This window comes from Danio aesculapii, chromosome 25 (assembly GCF_903798145.1).
Source record: "Danio aesculapii chromosome 25, fDanAes4.1, whole genome shotgun sequence".
Taxonomy (NCBI): Eukaryota; Metazoa; Chordata; class Actinopteri; order Cypriniformes; family Danionidae; genus Danio; species Danio aesculapii.
Genome location: NC_079459.1, coordinates 11136887 through 11153441, shown reverse-complemented (window position 1 = coordinate 11153441; position 16555 = coordinate 11136887).

Here is a 16555-nt window from a genome sequence, read left to right as displayed (position 1 = left end):
GTTCATCAAGACGACGACAAGGTTTGTTTGAGCCCAGATCGACCATGGCTTGTTATTATATGTATTTATAATTCCGCTAAAATCTCTCGCTGTGTATTTCAAACATGGCGGTTTTTTGTTTTGATTCTGGCTTGTTGCGTAAGCGAATGACGGTAATTACAGAGGTAAACCAATATGGGACTACAAATAGCTTCAAATTATAGTATACATAGCAAACATTAGAAAATATTGACAATAAAATAAAAGGTTTAGCCTATTAAAATCAATGACCTATACAGAAATTAAATAAAGCTATAAAATCTACTTCACTTTTTATTGTATTTGCATATTAAAGGTTCTATAGTTATTTAGTGAAGAGCAGCTAATGAATCTCTCATTGTGTTTTGTTTGATAACAGAGGTGTCAGTTTTAGAATGCACAGATCTACAATGAAAGCATTCGACTACTTTAGTAACTGTACTCATTTAAGAGAAAATTAAATGTGTTTAAAATAAAACACGCAGGACAGAAATGTTTACATATTTTAAGTGTATTTGTTTGTTTAAACACACACCTGAATCACCAAAGTATACCAAACTTTCGCTCCTCTATAAATGGCGTGTAGAGAAGCTGATCTGGAAACGGATACGGATCGTGTACGTCAGTCAGCATGCATACACACACTGAATTCTGAGATTGCAACAATCGACGCACAGCTTTAATGGAAAGAAAGTGAATGCAGACGGTTTTATATTCATTTTAACGTGCTTTTAAGCCAAAATAATGCGAAAGCATAGCTAATTATCTTGATCAGCTCACATTTATCACATTTCAGATTGGCTCTGTATTGATGGTACTTTCACTTTTCATATAAAGATTAAACATACAGGGAAGAATATGGGAAAATTAAACATAATAGCGGGCAAAAATGGGAGGGTTGACAGGTATGCGTCATGCTAATTGTTAATGACGTTATCAATCTTCGCTTGGATACAGCAAAATAATAATCTTTATCATAACATTACCTCTGTCTTTGTCGCGTTTTTCTTCCTCTTCTTTTCTTTTTTGCCTCCCTTGCGTGCCAGTAGGGGTTCAATCTTAAACTGGCTGGATGGAGCTGTCAGTGGCGGGTCACGTAACCTGTCACTGGCTGGTGGCAGCCGTCAGTGTCCAACTGTCGGGTTGCCTGACCTGCCAGTGGCAGCCGCATCTAACCCGGCATTTGACAACTAGCAGGTGGGTCATGTGTCCTACCAGTGGCCGCTGGCAACTAGCTGATGGGTCAGGTGTCCTACCAGTGACTGGTTGTTGACAGTTAGCAACTGGCTGATAGGTCAGGTGTCCTACCAGTGGCTGGTTGGTGGCCATTAACAACTGGCTGGTGGGTAAGGTGTGATACCAGTGACTGGTTGGTGGCAGTTAGCAACTGGCTGATGGGTCAGGTGTCCTACTAGTGACTGGCTGGTGGGTCAGCTGTCCTACCAGTGACTGGTTGGTGGCAGTTAACAACTGGTTGGTGGGTCAGCTGTCCTACCAGTGACTGGTTGGTGGCAGTTAGCAACTGGCTGATGGGTCAGGTGTCCTACCACTGACTGGTTGGTGGCAGTTAGCAACTGGCTGGTGGGTCAGGTGTCCTACTAGTGACTGGTTGGTGGCAGTTAGCAACTGGCTGGTGGGTCAGCTGTCCTACCATTGACTGGTTGGTGGCAGTTAACAACTGGTTGGTGGGTCAGGTGTCCTACCAGTGACTGGTTGGTGGCAGTTAGCAACTGGCTGGTGGGGTCAGGTGTCCTACCAATGGCTACTTGGTAGCAGTTGGCAACTGGCAGGTCATATGAGCTTTCATTGCATCAAATGTTTTTAACAATAAACAATATGAACACTTTTATGGATTTATTCTTCATAATGGGACATTTTCAGAATGTTTATTACAAATAGAGTGTCCTCAAATCTAGAAAATATGGAAAGGTCTGAGTTTCCTTCGGTTGCTTTCAATTTCTCTAAAAATAATATAATGGAGCTTTTCATTTAGACACCCCCCACTCCAACCCATCCACGTTTACTGCATTCGCTTTAACTTTCTCTGCAGCTTTATACATTGATTTATCATCATGAATAAACTCTTTTGGACCTTTTCTATTACAAATTGTGTATATTAGTCAGCTTAAATCCAGATATGGTCCTCAAATAGCCGAAATTACCACTGGCTGGTCCCGCCTCCCTCAGTAAGCGCGATCACATTCTGCGTCTGGCACGTCTCCTCACGCTCTCATTCAGAGGAATTACAATTTTAATTCATGAAATGTGTATTCCTTAGGGTCTATATGTTTCCGTCACTGACATTTGCAGCAATGTTTCCTAAAAATAAGGTCTTCAAATACTGACCGGTGGGCTGCAACACTCTCGCTGCATCAGCACGCAGGGAGTTCCGAGTTTACTGTGTTCGCTTTCACTCTCTCAGACTGGTGGGTCAGCAGACAGCAAGCTCCGAGTTTACCGCGTTTGTTTTAACTGTCTCTGCAGCTTTACACATTGATTTACTATCATGAATATAATCTTCTGAACCTTTTCTATTACAAATTGTAATTCACTCTCGCGTTTGTCAGTGTCTGACAGGATCGGGTTTCAAAAGTACGTCAATAATCAAGCGCAGGTTATTATCATCAGCTCAAGAAGTTTGTTATTTCAGATACAGATGCGTGGCGAACGCAAGGAAGAAAGCGAAACCGCTCGCACTTTAGACTGCCTCATAAAAAACAGGCACAGGGTAGATTCTGCTCTACTTCATGGCTTTGTGGCTGTTCATCACAACGACGACAAGGTTTGTTTGAGCCCGGATCAACCATGGCTTGTTATTATATGTATATATAATTCCGCTGTAATGCCTCGGCTCGTCGGGTGTGTATTTCAAACATGGCGGGTTTTTTGTTTTCATTCTGGCCTGTTGCGTAAGCGAATGACATATCTCCGTTAAACAATAGCGTTCAGCTGCGCGTCTAGCTCCGCCTTTTGGTACCCTTTCTCGTGTTTGGTACCCTTTCGAAAGGGTGCCGAAAAAGGAGTCGGGGTTCAATCTTCAACTGGCTGGCAGGAGCCGCCAGTGGCGGGTCACGTGACCTGGCAGTGACTGGTCGCAGCCGCCAGTGTCCAGCGGCCTGGTCATGTGACCTGCCAGTGGCGGGTTAGTTGCAGTTGCGTCTGGTGTGTCCTTTGTCGCTTTTTCTTTCTCTGCATTTATTTACTTGTTATCATCATGAGTACAATTTTATGAAGTGTTTTTTCATTGTGTATTCTTTAGGGTCTATATGTTTCCGTCACTGACATTTGCAGCAATGTTTCCTCAAAGAAGGTCTTACCGCGTTTGCTTTCACTCTCTCAGACTGGTGGGTTACGGAAGTTAATCAGCTTCAGTCAGCAGACAGCGAGCTCCGAGTTTTCTGCGTTTGCTTTAACTGTCTCTGCAGCTTTATACATTGATTTCCTATCATGAATAAAATCTTCTGAACCTTTTCTATTACAAATTGTGTATATTAGTCAGCTTAATTCCAGATACGGTCCTCAAATAGCCGATAATACCACTGGCTGGTCACCTCTCCCCCAGCTTCACCAACCCGTTCGCGCTCCGAGACTGACGCTTCGCTTTGCACTCTCGATAAGAGCAATCAAAATTTTATGTATAATATTTTTTATTCCTTACAGTCTATTGCGTTACATCAGTGATATTTCCAGTAAATTTATCTCAAACAACGTCTTCAAAGGACCTGTAAACAGACTGGTGGGTTACTTACCATGACTGCGGTCACACCATCTGCGGTTCCGAGACGGTCACGCTATCTGTGCTTTAAATTAAAGTGCGCATGTTTTTCTGTACATATTTTCCATTTTTTCCATGTGGAATGTTGCTAAATGAATGAAAAACAATTAAATTATTATTGTACGAATGTTTATTTTCCCTACTTATATCACATATAAATGATAACATACAAAAATCATGACTTTTTTATACAATCATATTTGGAAAAATCATGAAAAAATAAAATCAAATTGTTTTCTGCCAACTCCAAAAGATTATTGTTCTACATGTCCTGATGTACCACTGTGTCCACTTTTCATAGTATATTACTGTTGCATATTTGAATAATAGTGCGCTAAAATCATGGAAAATACAGTGTTTTTTACTGTACGGTCATATTAGAAAAATCATAAAAAAATAAAATCAAATTGTTTTCTGCCAACTCCACCAGATTATTGTTCTACATGTCCTGATGTACCACTGTGTTCGAGGGAAGTTATTGACAGCTTTAGTAGTATTGGTTTTTGCGTTTTGCTCTTTGTAGATGGTCCCTAGGATTGGTCTCTTCTTCGCCGCCTGCGCATAGAGATCAATGTAATGCGTCCAGCGTGTAGGAAAGCTCATTTTTAGAAAAATAAGGTTGTAGGTGATTGTATACATTGCGACGGTTGAAAAGAGGTGCTATTTGTGTAGAAACAATGATTCAGTCATGAGTTATTGATCTGGAAAATGCGAATCTGACTTGACTGTTAACTTTACTGAACTCTTACAGAGCTGCTGGGGGGAGACCTCACCAGCCAGTTGTAATCTCGGCTATTTGAGGACCGTACTTGGAATTAAACTGACTAATATACACAATACAAGAGCTCCCTGTCTGCTGACTGCATGATTAGCGTTGGTAAGTAACCCACCAGTCTGTTTACGGGTTGTTTGAAGACGTTGTTTGAGATAAATTTACTGGAAATATCACTGATGTAACGCAATAGACTGTAAGGAATAAAAAATATTATACATAAAATTTTGATTGCTCTTATCGAGAGTTCAAAGAGAAGCATCAGTCTCGGAACGCGAATGTGTTGGTGAAGCTGGGGCAGAGGTGACCAGCCAGTGGTAATCTCAGCTATTTGAGGACCGTATCTGGATTTAAGCTGATTAATATACACAATTCTAATAGAAAAGGTTCAGAAGATTATATTCCTGATAGGAAATCAATGTATAAAGCTGCAGAGACAGTTAAAGCAAACGCGGTAAACTCGGAGCTCGCTGTCTGCTGACTGTCTGCTGATTAGCTTCAGAAACCCACCAGTCTGAGAGTGAAAGCGAACGCAGTAAACTCGGAACTCTCTGCGTGCTAATGCAGCGAGAGTGTTGCAAACCCAGCTGTCAGTATTTAAAGACCTTCTTTGAGGAAACACTGCTGCAAATGTCAGTGACAGAAACATATAGACCCTAAAGAATACACATTTCATGAATTAAAAATGTAATTTCTCTGAATGAGAGCGTGAGGAGGTGCGCCAGACTCAGAATGTGATTGCATTTACTGATGGAGGCGGGACCAGCCAGTTGTAATCCCGGCTATTTGGGGACCGTATCTTGAATTAAACTGACTAATATACACAATTTGTAATAGAAAAGGTCCAGAATAGTATATTCATGATGGTAAATCAATGTATAAAGCTGCAGAGGAAGTTAAAGCGAACGCGGAGCTCCCTGTCTGCTGACTGCATGATTAGCGTCGATAACCCACCAGTCTGTTCAAAGGTCGTTTGAAGACGTTGTTTGGGATAAATTTACTGGAAAATCACTGATGTAACGCAATAGACTGTAAGGAATAAAAAGTTTTATACATTTATACAGTAACCCACCAGTCTGAGAGAGTGAAAGCGGAACTCCCTGTGTGCTGATGCAGTGAGAGTGTTGCAAACCCACCTGTCAGTATTTTAAGACCTTCTTTGAGGAAACACTGCTGCAAATGTCAGTGACGGAAACATATAAACCCTAAAGAATACACATTTTATGAATTAAAAATGTAATTCCTGACTCAGAATGTGATCACGCTTACTGAGGGAGGTGGGACCAGCCAGTTGTAATCTTGGCAATTTGAGGACCGTATCTGGAATTAAACTGAATATACACAATATACACAATTATATACACAATAATATACACAATTTGTAATAGAAAGTTATAAGCGAACGCGGTAAACGCGGATGGGTTGCCGTTGAAGCCCCCCCCCCCCACCCCCACTTTAAACGGCAACCCATCCGAGTTTACCCCCGAGTGTTGTGACAGTCACGGAACTCGAGCTCAGTTGGGGGGGGGGGGGGGGTCGTCACTGAATGTGCCCAATGTCTAAATGAAAAGCTCCATTATATTATTTTCAGAGAAATTGAAAGCAACCGAAGGAAACTCAGACCTTTCCATATTTTCTAGATTTGAGGACACTCTATTTGTAATAAACATTCTGAAATTGTCCCATCATGAAGAATAAATCCGTAAAAGTGTTCATATTGTTTATTGTTAAAAACATTTGATGCAATGAAAGCTCATATGACCTGTCAGTTGCCAACTGCTACCAAGTGGCCATTGGTAGGACACCTGACCCACCAGCCAGTTGATAACTGCCACCAACCAGTCACTGGTAGGACACCTGACGCACCAAACAGTCGATAACTGCCACCAACCAGTCACTGGTAGGACACCTGACCCACCAGCCAGTTGTTCACTGCCACCAACCAGTCACTGGTAGGACACCTGACCCACTAGCCAGTTGTTCACTGCCACCAACCAATCACTGGTAGAACACCTGACCCACCAGCCAGTTGCTAACTGCCACGAACCAGTCACTGGTAGGACACCTGACCCACTAGCCAGTTGTTCACTGCCACCAACCAATTACTGGTAGCACACCTGACCCACCAGCCAGTTGTTAATGTCCACCAACCAGTCACTGGTAGGACACCTGACCTACCAGCCAGTTGCCAGCGGCCACTGGTAGGACACCTGAACTATCAGCCAGTTGCCAGCGGCCTCTGGTAGGACACCTGACCCACCAACCAGATGTTAATGGCCAGCAACCAGTCACTGGTAGGACACCTGACCTACCAGCCAGTTGCCAGCGGGCAATGGTCGGACACCTGAACTATCAGCCAGTTGCTAGTGGCCACTGGTAGGACACCTGACCCACCGGCCAGTTGTTAATGGCCACCAACCAGCCACTGGTAGGACACCTGACCTACCAGCCAGTTGCCAGCAGCCACTGGTAGGACACCTGACCTATCAGCCAGTTGCCAGCGGCCACTGGTAGGACAATTGACCCACCAGCCAGTTGTTGATGGCCACCAACCAGCCGCTGGTAGGACAACTGACCTACCAGCCAGTTGCCAGCAGCCACTGGTAGGACACCTGACCTATCAGCCAGTTGCCAGCGGCCACTGGTAGGACACCTGACCCACCAGCCAGTTGTTAATGGCCAGCAACCAGTCACTGGTAGGACACCTGACCTACCAGCCAGTTGCCAGCGGGCAATGGTCGGACACCTGAACTATCAGCCAGTTGCTAGTGGCCACTGGTAGGACACCTGACCCACCGGCCAGTTGTTAATGGCCACCAACCAGCCACTGGTAGGACACCTGACCTACCAGCCAGTTGCCAGCAGCCACTGGTAGGACACCTGACCTATCAGCCAGTTGCCAGCGGCCACTGGTAGGACAATTGACCCACCAGCCAGTTGTTGATGGCCACCAACCAGCCGCTGGTAGGACAACTGACCTATCAGCCAGTTGCCAGCGGCCACTGGTAGGACACCTGACCCACCAGCCAGTTGTTAATGGCCACCAAGCAGCCACTGATAGGACACCTGACCCACCAGCCAAGCACTGGTTGGTCACATGACCCACCCGCTAGTTGTCAAATGCCAGGTTAGATGCGGCTGCCACTGGCAGGTCAGGTTATCTGACAGTTATACACTGGCGGCTGCCACCAGCCAGTGACAGGTCACGTGACCCGCCATTGGCAGCTCCAGCCAGCCAGTTGAAGATTGAATCCTACTGGAAGTGGTACGGATCGGTTCGGTACGCCTTTTGACAGTGGAAACGGCCATAAAAGCGTACCAAACCGAACCGTACCGTACCGTACCACTGAGTGGAAACGGGCCATAAGAGTTCAGTAAAGTTAGCAGTCAAGTCAGATTCGCATTTTCCAAATCAATAACTCATGACCGAAACATTGTTCCTTCACAAATAGCACCTCTTTTCAACCATCGCAATGTATACAATCACCTACGACCTTATTTTTAAAAATTTTAAAATTAAAAATGACGCATTGATCTCTATGCGCAGGTGATCTCTATGCGCAGGCGGCGAAGAAGAGACCGATCCTTAGGGACCGTCTACAAAGAGAAAAACGCGAAAACCAATACTACAAAAGATGTCAATAACTTCCCTCTAACACATTATACTGCCATCAAATTCTGTTAACACCAGGGCCGTGCACAGGGCGGTGGCCCTGTGGCTAGAGCCACTGCCCCTTTGCCCTCTTTGGTGAGGTTGGCTGTCCTGCTGATTATACTACCAGCCAGTGGTAAGCTTCAGTAACCCACCAGTCTTAGCATTTGCCTATACTGCCTATGCCACGGGCCGGCCCTGAGAGAACCTAAAGAGTCTTTAACACTTAATTTATGGCCAATTGCCAATTGTTCTGATTTAATAACTTAAAATTGCAATTTTATAACCCGCAATTCTGACTTTATAACTCACAATTTCGACATTATAACTCAGAATTCTGACTTAATAACTCAGAATTGCGACTTTATAACTCAGAATTTTGACTTAAAAACGTGCAATTCTGACTTTATAAAACAGGATTCGTACTTTATAACTAAGAATTGCGACTTTATAACTCAGAATTCTGACTTTATATATATTTTTTCTTTATACATTTTTTTTATTTTATTTAATTTTTTTATCATTCAGTGGCGGGAACGGGCTTCCATAGTTATAGCCCCAGTGTGTTATTATTCTGTTCTTGCTAACAACTATTAAAAAACTAAACCATAAAAAGCACTAACTAAACAATATTAATTACTATTATTATTAGCCTATTATTATTATTATTATTGTTGAGCTTGGAGTGCGTAGCTTAAGCACTAGACAGAACAAATCGTTTTATCAGCGTATTTTTATTTCTCACTTTCACATGCTCTCTCTGTACAGCATGAACACAAGACGAACACTTCCGTTCAACAACAGTATTACGTGGAGACGTAAAGCACGTAAACAACATGACGTCATCACTACAGTACCGTAATACAATGAAACAAAATTATGAACTTCAGTGATTATATTAATACAATGAGCAAGAGTGCCAGTACTTTAACAATTATTATTATTATTATTATTATTATTATTATTATTATTATGCAGATCTTCAGTAGCTCTAAAACAATCAGTCAAACCAGGTGCTGCTCAAAAATGGCAATCTTTGCTTAGCATCAGGTGCAAAGCGGCAAGAAGTTTGACGGTGGCAAATGTCTAATAAAACTGCTAATTTATGTTTTTATTTAATTTATGCATACGCAATGAAGTTAAACCTGCTAACATAAAATTATAGAATATGTAAACTATATATATATATATATATATATATATATATATATATATATATATATATATATATATATATATATGTCTGTGTGTGTGTGTGTGTATATATATAATTAAATAATAATAACTAAAAGCATGGGTGCTGATCTGCAGAAGACAATTATTTTGTGGGCGATGTCACAAGCTCATATTTGGTTGCCCAATCAGAGAAAAAAGGCATTTTAGTACCGCCTACATATGTATAATGAATTTTTAAAGTCATTTATCTGTTTTCTTCCCTAAACCAAAAACAAAAATTGAGCAACACAAGCATTTAAAGGGTCACCTTACTACAGTTGCATAGCAACGATAGAAGCCACAAAGAGTGCAAGCCATATACATGAAAATGCTTTACAGTCACTGATAATGTTCCTTTTACAGCATCAATAATGTATTAGAATCAGTTTAATAGACCTTAAATAGCCCTCAGCATTCATTTAATTATTCAAGCGTAAACCAGATAAAAGGCTGTTTAACTTCAAGCACCATCAGGAGCAGCAGGCAAGTGCTGAATGTCACTGGAAGCGCCCAGGAGGGTTTATTCAAAATTAAAAGTTCTGATGCAAGCGAAAGTATCAACTGCATTTACATGACGCAAACAAAAGCTTACTGTTTGCAGTACTTTTAAGCACAAACTGTAACAAAAAAATGCGTTAATCTTCAGTATGACATTGGGCACAAAACTAATCTAGATGGGCCTGTTGATTACACCTGTTCTAGAATTTCTCTGTGGCCCCCAAGCACCATCTAGAGGACCACCAGTTTGAGAACCACTGGTTTATCATGTTGTTCAGCCGCAAGAAATAGAAGCATACAAGTTTCTAAAATAGAAATTACAGGTGATGGTTAGGACAAAAACTCATTTTAACATAGATAATATTCCTTCTATCCTGCGTTGTTGCTTGCAGACACGATGTGGGCTTGATAACCAGGCATGCTCTCTCCTGTTGGTATCGTCAATCTGGCAAACTGTAGGGGTTGGGTGTACTGCCTGTGACCCCAACATTAAAGTGCTTGCAGTGCAACTGTCCCTGGCACGCATTTAAAAAAAAATGCTGCATAAAAAATATGCTGAATAAGTTGGCGATTCATTCCGCTGTGGTGACCCCTGATAAATGAGGAGACTAAGCCTAAGGAAAATTAATGAATGAAATGTCTCTCGTTCTGAACGAATAAATGCTTTTTTTATAAAGGAAAAGGCCTTTGTTATTCACTCACCATTCACGGTGTAACCTTTTTCAAAGGCTGTCTAATTTGTTTTAATGAAGGCTACAATGTGATATTTACAGTACACTGTAATACTGAAACAACTTTCTTGGGTTTTGACCATACAGAATTTTTAAAAATGTAAATATTCCAATTGATTTAGTTAAGAATAGGCTATGAAATAATCTAAGTGAAAATGACCGTGACTTCACTAGCTTCATTGAGTGCATTACGTCTGACATTGAAAGTCTTAAATATGCAGTTTAGCTTGCAAATCCAAGTCTGCATCCATTTACTGTTGATGATCTACGAAAACAACCCTGGAGTTTTCAAACTAGGTTCTGCAGGGTTTTCAAGTGAATAAGTTTTTATGTTGTCAATGTATGACAATAGTCTGTATAGGCTACACCTGTATTGGGCTTTTGAAAATATATGGCACAGATTTGTGAATTTGCTTTAAGTTTAACTAAATACTCAGCTCCCTTTAAAGGTGTATCAAATGGTTATGTAAACAAAAAGTAATTTAAAAAATGGTTGGCTTTTAGTAGCTCTGCACCATAGACTTAGTTGCCAGTTCTGATTGCTGGCCCACCAGAGACTATCCGATTAGAGATGAGGCGAAGATGAACATTTGTGTGAACAACCCTATTACTGTCACCACTCAATAGACTAGTTTTATAACACTTGTGTTGTGGTTTTTCTAAAATATAAAACACAATGAAAGGAAATATGAATATACATAATGATAATCAAACAAATCACAATAGTAAAATATAGTCAATAACACAGCACAAACATTAAGCTTGATAATACTGTAATGTGCAAATGATTGTGGGCAAATTGTGTCAAGCTGTTACTTCGGTATACCCTAGCATGCGTAGATGTAACTTGACACCTTGTTAACAGAGCGCAGATTGTACAGCGCCTCACTCACAAAGGCTTTAAGGGCGCATGCGCCTAGCTGACTGTTAAAAACAAGGATTAGGTTACACTTCAACACTGAAATAGGAAGATAACACTGGCTAATGAACATAAGTGGAACCCTAATACACACAATATGTGGATATATAAATATATAAACATTTTAAAACATTAATTACGGGGTTATTGGCACCCTTAATATGGATTAACGCACACACATATACATCGCGGCATCACGACGTCCCGGCCATAATTGGTACTCGCAGAACAGAACAACTCTCGTCATTTACAGGATTGTAAACTTACTTCTGCATTCCCGCACAACACTTGTGGCAACAGCTGACAAACCGTGATGAAAACAGTCCGTGAACTATTCCCCGCCAACTTTAGCATCCGTCTTCATGTCTCGCTACACTAGAACTGAAAATCTGTGTGGGTGGGGGAGATTGCGTAGTCACAGATCCCAGACGCTGATTGGCTCAGGTATCGTGTTCTGGTGTGTGCGGGGTGCCTCAGCATAAAGGACAAGAGACAGAGGTTAGAATGGCACTTATCAGCTACAGCCTTTTTTACAGCCGCCCCCATATTTATGTAAGAAATATGTACACACACAAAAAGGCTTTATACTATTGTGGGATTTACATTTGCTTTAATCTGGAATAGTAGGTAGTTGTATGAGGCGTGCAACTGGTCGTGTGTAAGCTTTTTTCCCCACCTGAACTTTGGCCGTCCTGTACTTCTACTACCTTTCCCACAAGCCAGAGTGATCTTGGTAGTTGTGGGTCAACTATCAGCACTGTAGAGCCAACCTGGGTGTCTGGAGTATCATTTTGCCATTTCTGGCGGCTTTGAAGACCAGGGAGGTAGAATTTGATGTAGTGTCTCCAAAATTGGTCTGCAAGGATCTGACTATGGCGCCATCGACGTCGACTGACCAGTTCAGACTGGGGGTACACTTTCAGGGGAAGTGAGGTATCCAGCCGCCCCACTACAAGACAGTTTGGAGTAATGGGGTTAGAGTCGGAAGCATCAGATGAGGTATATCCCAATGGTTTGGAATTCAGAATTCCTTCAATTTCTGCAAGCACTGTTTGTAGAACTTCAAAGGTCACTGATTGATTTCCGAGCGTGACCCTCAAGGCATTCTTTAAAGAGCGAATTTCTCGCTCCCAACAACCTCCAAAGTGGGGTGAATTAGGAGGGTTGAAATGAAATTCAATCTGCTGTTTGGCGAGTTGACTTTGCAGATCAGGGGCAAGAGCTGTGAAAGCTTCCTTCAGCTCTCTCTCACCACCTCTAAAGTTGGTTCCCTGATCAGATAAGAGCTCCTGTGGCTTTCCTCTTCGAGCTGTGAATCGCCTGAGAGCCATAAGGAAGGATTCCGTTTCCAGACTGTGGAGTATATCAATGTACACTGCTCTAGTGGTAAGGCATTTGAATATTATTCCCCATTTCTTCTCATTGCGTCGACCCGTTTTGACAGTATAAGACCCAAAACAGTCCATGCCGGTAGAGTGGAAGGCCGGCTTAAAGAGCCGCAATCGTGCTGGAGAAAGGTCGGCCATTCTAGGTACTTCTGGTTTCTTCCTCCATTTCTGACAATGTACACATTCTCGCTGCAGGTGCTTGATGGCCTCTCTACCACGCAGGATCCAATATTTCCGGCGGATTTCCGCAAACACTCTCTCCGGACCTGGATGACAAAGTTTTGAATAATAACTTTGAATTATAAGCTTGGTTGTCGGGTGTCTTGGATCCAAGATGATGGGGTGCATATTATCAGGTCCCAGATAGGGACTATGTCATAGTCGTCCAACAACTCTGATTAGATTAGTTTCTATATCAAGTTCAGGTGTCAGGGCTCTTAGTTTGCTGTTGCTGGTAAGCAATTTACCAGTCCTGAACTGTGTCAGGTCTGATGGGAAGGATTCTTGCTGTGATTTCTGCAAGACATTAATCTCAGCACATCTGTAGTCACTGGCTGTGGGTTTACCATTGGCCACCCCTTGAAGAGCCGTGAATTCAATTAGTTCCTCCAGGGTCTTAAACTGGCTGTAATCTGATGATGCGAAGCAGACATGTACATGTGTACCAGTTTTGCGTAGTTCATCACAGTCTATTTCCTTAGGACTGGGACATTTGGGCCACTGATTTGACGGATCTTTTAGAAAATGTGGTCCTTGGTACCAGCAACTCTCCAAGTTGAGATCACAGAGACGCTTTCCCCGAGTGATGTCATCAGCTGGATTGCTGGTGGAGGGTACATATCGCCAGGGGTGTTGCTCTGATAGCTCCTGGATCTCTGTTACCCGAGTACCAACGAATACTTTGAATCGACATGATTCAGACTGTAACCGTGTCAGGACTGTCGTGGAGTCAGTCCACAAGATTGTGTGGCGGATGGGTAGGTTCAACTCGGTTAAAAGTACTTTGGAGAGTTGAGCTCCAGTCAGTGCAGTGCACAATTCCAGTCTAGGGAATTGTGTAAGGGATGAGGTAACCCAACAGGTCATACTGACTGGCCAATATTCTATATATATTACGCATTGTAGTCTCTCTACTAACTTTGGCATGATATTTGTAGGAGAGTGTATCAGACTGATGATTCCAGAGGAGCCCTAATGTTGATTCCTGAATGTCTGATTGGCCTTGCGATATCCAAAGTTCTGCACTGTTTGATATAGATTCAGGGGGCAGGTGGTTTATGGTAGAAGGAACATTGCTGGACCACTGTCTTAGCTCGAAACCTCCATCTGCCAGTTGATTCTTGATTCTGTGCACAAATTCCTTTGCTGCTTCAGCTGACGTGAAACTTTGTAGGCAGTTGTCTACATAAAAGGATTTCAGTACTGAATTACGAACATCATCCACAGACTGACTATGTTCAACAATGTGTTTCTGCAGTGCAAAGATGGCGCAGCAGGGGCTGCAGGTAGTGCCGAAGGGGAGGACCTGCCATTCGTACACAGCGGGTTGCTCCTGGACATTTAGTTCCCTCCAGAGAAAGCGCAAGAGGGGTTTGTCCTCTGGAAGCAATCTAACTTGGTGGAACATTCCCTTGATATCACTGCTGACTGCAACAGAATGTTCTCTAAATCTGAGGAGAACAGCAAGAAGGGATGGCCCCAAAACTGGCCCCGGAAGTAGAAGTTCGTTGAGGTTTCGTCCGTGATATCGGAATGAGCAGTTGAAAACTATGCGATTTTTGCCATTGTGTTCCACCATATGGTGTGGGATGTACCAGGAGCAGGGAGTGTTTCACAGCATTTGGTGGCAGTCTGTTAACATAACCTGCCTTTTCCAGTTTTGAAATCTCTGTGATGTAGGCGGTTGCTTGCTGTGGATTTTTGGCCAGTCTCTGTTCAGTGGATCTTAGCTGTGACAAGACAGCTTCCTTTGGTGCCTTGAGTTCAGGCATATTCTTGACACGCAAAAGGGGAGTTGCATAGCGTTTGACTCCATCCATCTCAACCCTTATTGTTCTTTTTCCCAGAAGTTCCACAGCCTCCTGATCCTGTCTGGATCTGATGCAAGCTGTGTCACTGCGCCATGGCAATACATCCATTTGCCATAACTTTTCTACTTGCTTGTAGAGATCAGATTCTGAGGACGTGACTGAAGTGAAAAGACAAGGCTGTTCTGTCATGTCTCTCAGCCAAGACATGATTTTATGGCAGCTGGTCCCCCTGGTGGCCCTAGCCTGACTGGTTCCACTGGGGTGATCAGGTGTGGATAGTCTGATCCAATAAGCAATACAGGACAGACCGTTTCGAATTCTTGAAGTGTAAGTCCTTTAAGGTGCCGATATCTCTCTTTCAGGCTTTTCACTGGATGTGAGTGCTCTGCCAAACTTAGCTGCTGGGCAGTGAAGGCACCAGTGATGCGAAACCGTTTAGTAGGCTGAGCAATGGGTGAGACAGTAAACGAAACAGCTGCCCCTTTGAGGGCTTGCAACTCTTGTCGGATGGCACTTATCAGAATGAACACTAATAGCCCCGTGGTCTGAGCATTGACACAAAGCACACTGCACATCAAGCTTCCAATGCATGTTTAAATCCCGCTTCGGAACCCTGCTCGAATCCATTTCGTCTCTCTTTGCAATCTCTCATCTTGTCTACTGTCCTACACTAAAAATAAATCTTAAAAAGAAATAAATAAATGTAGACAAAATTAATTCATTCATTTTCTTTTCGGCTTAGTCCCTTTATTAATGCGGGGTTGGCACAGCAGAATAAACCTCCAACTTATCTAGCACATGTTTTACGCAGCGCATGCCCTTCCAGCTGCATCCCATCTCTGGGAAACATCCATACACACTCATACACTATGGACAATTTAGCTTTTTGGACTGTGGGGGAAACCGGAGCACCCAGAGGAAACCTACGCGAACACGGGGAGAACATGCAAACTCCACACAGAAACACCAATTGACCTAGCCGAGGCTCGAACCAGCGACCTTCTTGCTGTGAGGCGACAGCACTACCTACTGCACCACTGCATCGCCCCGGAGACAAAATTGTTTAATCTATATATACAAAATGATATGTTGTCGCTATTGTCATCTATGAGTCAAAGAAATTAATGAGTAGTGGAGGTTAATTCTCTTATTTTGTTAGTGTTGTTTAAGTGAATATTCTTGTAAAACTTCTGTGTTGTTCATTTATAAAAAAAAAAAGTGCTTAGGTCTCTTTGTAAAATTATGATGTTCTGTTTAGGCTAAATTGCTACTGCTTTTGAAAAGGAAAATATGTAAATAAATGGAGGATGACTTAAATTTTTTCTTAACTCATTTATTGTTCTTCACAATAACAAAACTGGTACATCAAACCCAAACACAAGGTAAGCAGTTATTACTTGAACTAAATAATCCTTTAAAGAACTGAGACGAGTGCTTTTGCTCAAAGTTGAACATTAGATCAATCAGTAGTTTGAGCTGAATAGATATTTCACCCACAAATTTAAAGTGACTTACTATTTACATGCCATCAAGTGGTTCTAAACCTTTATGAGGTTT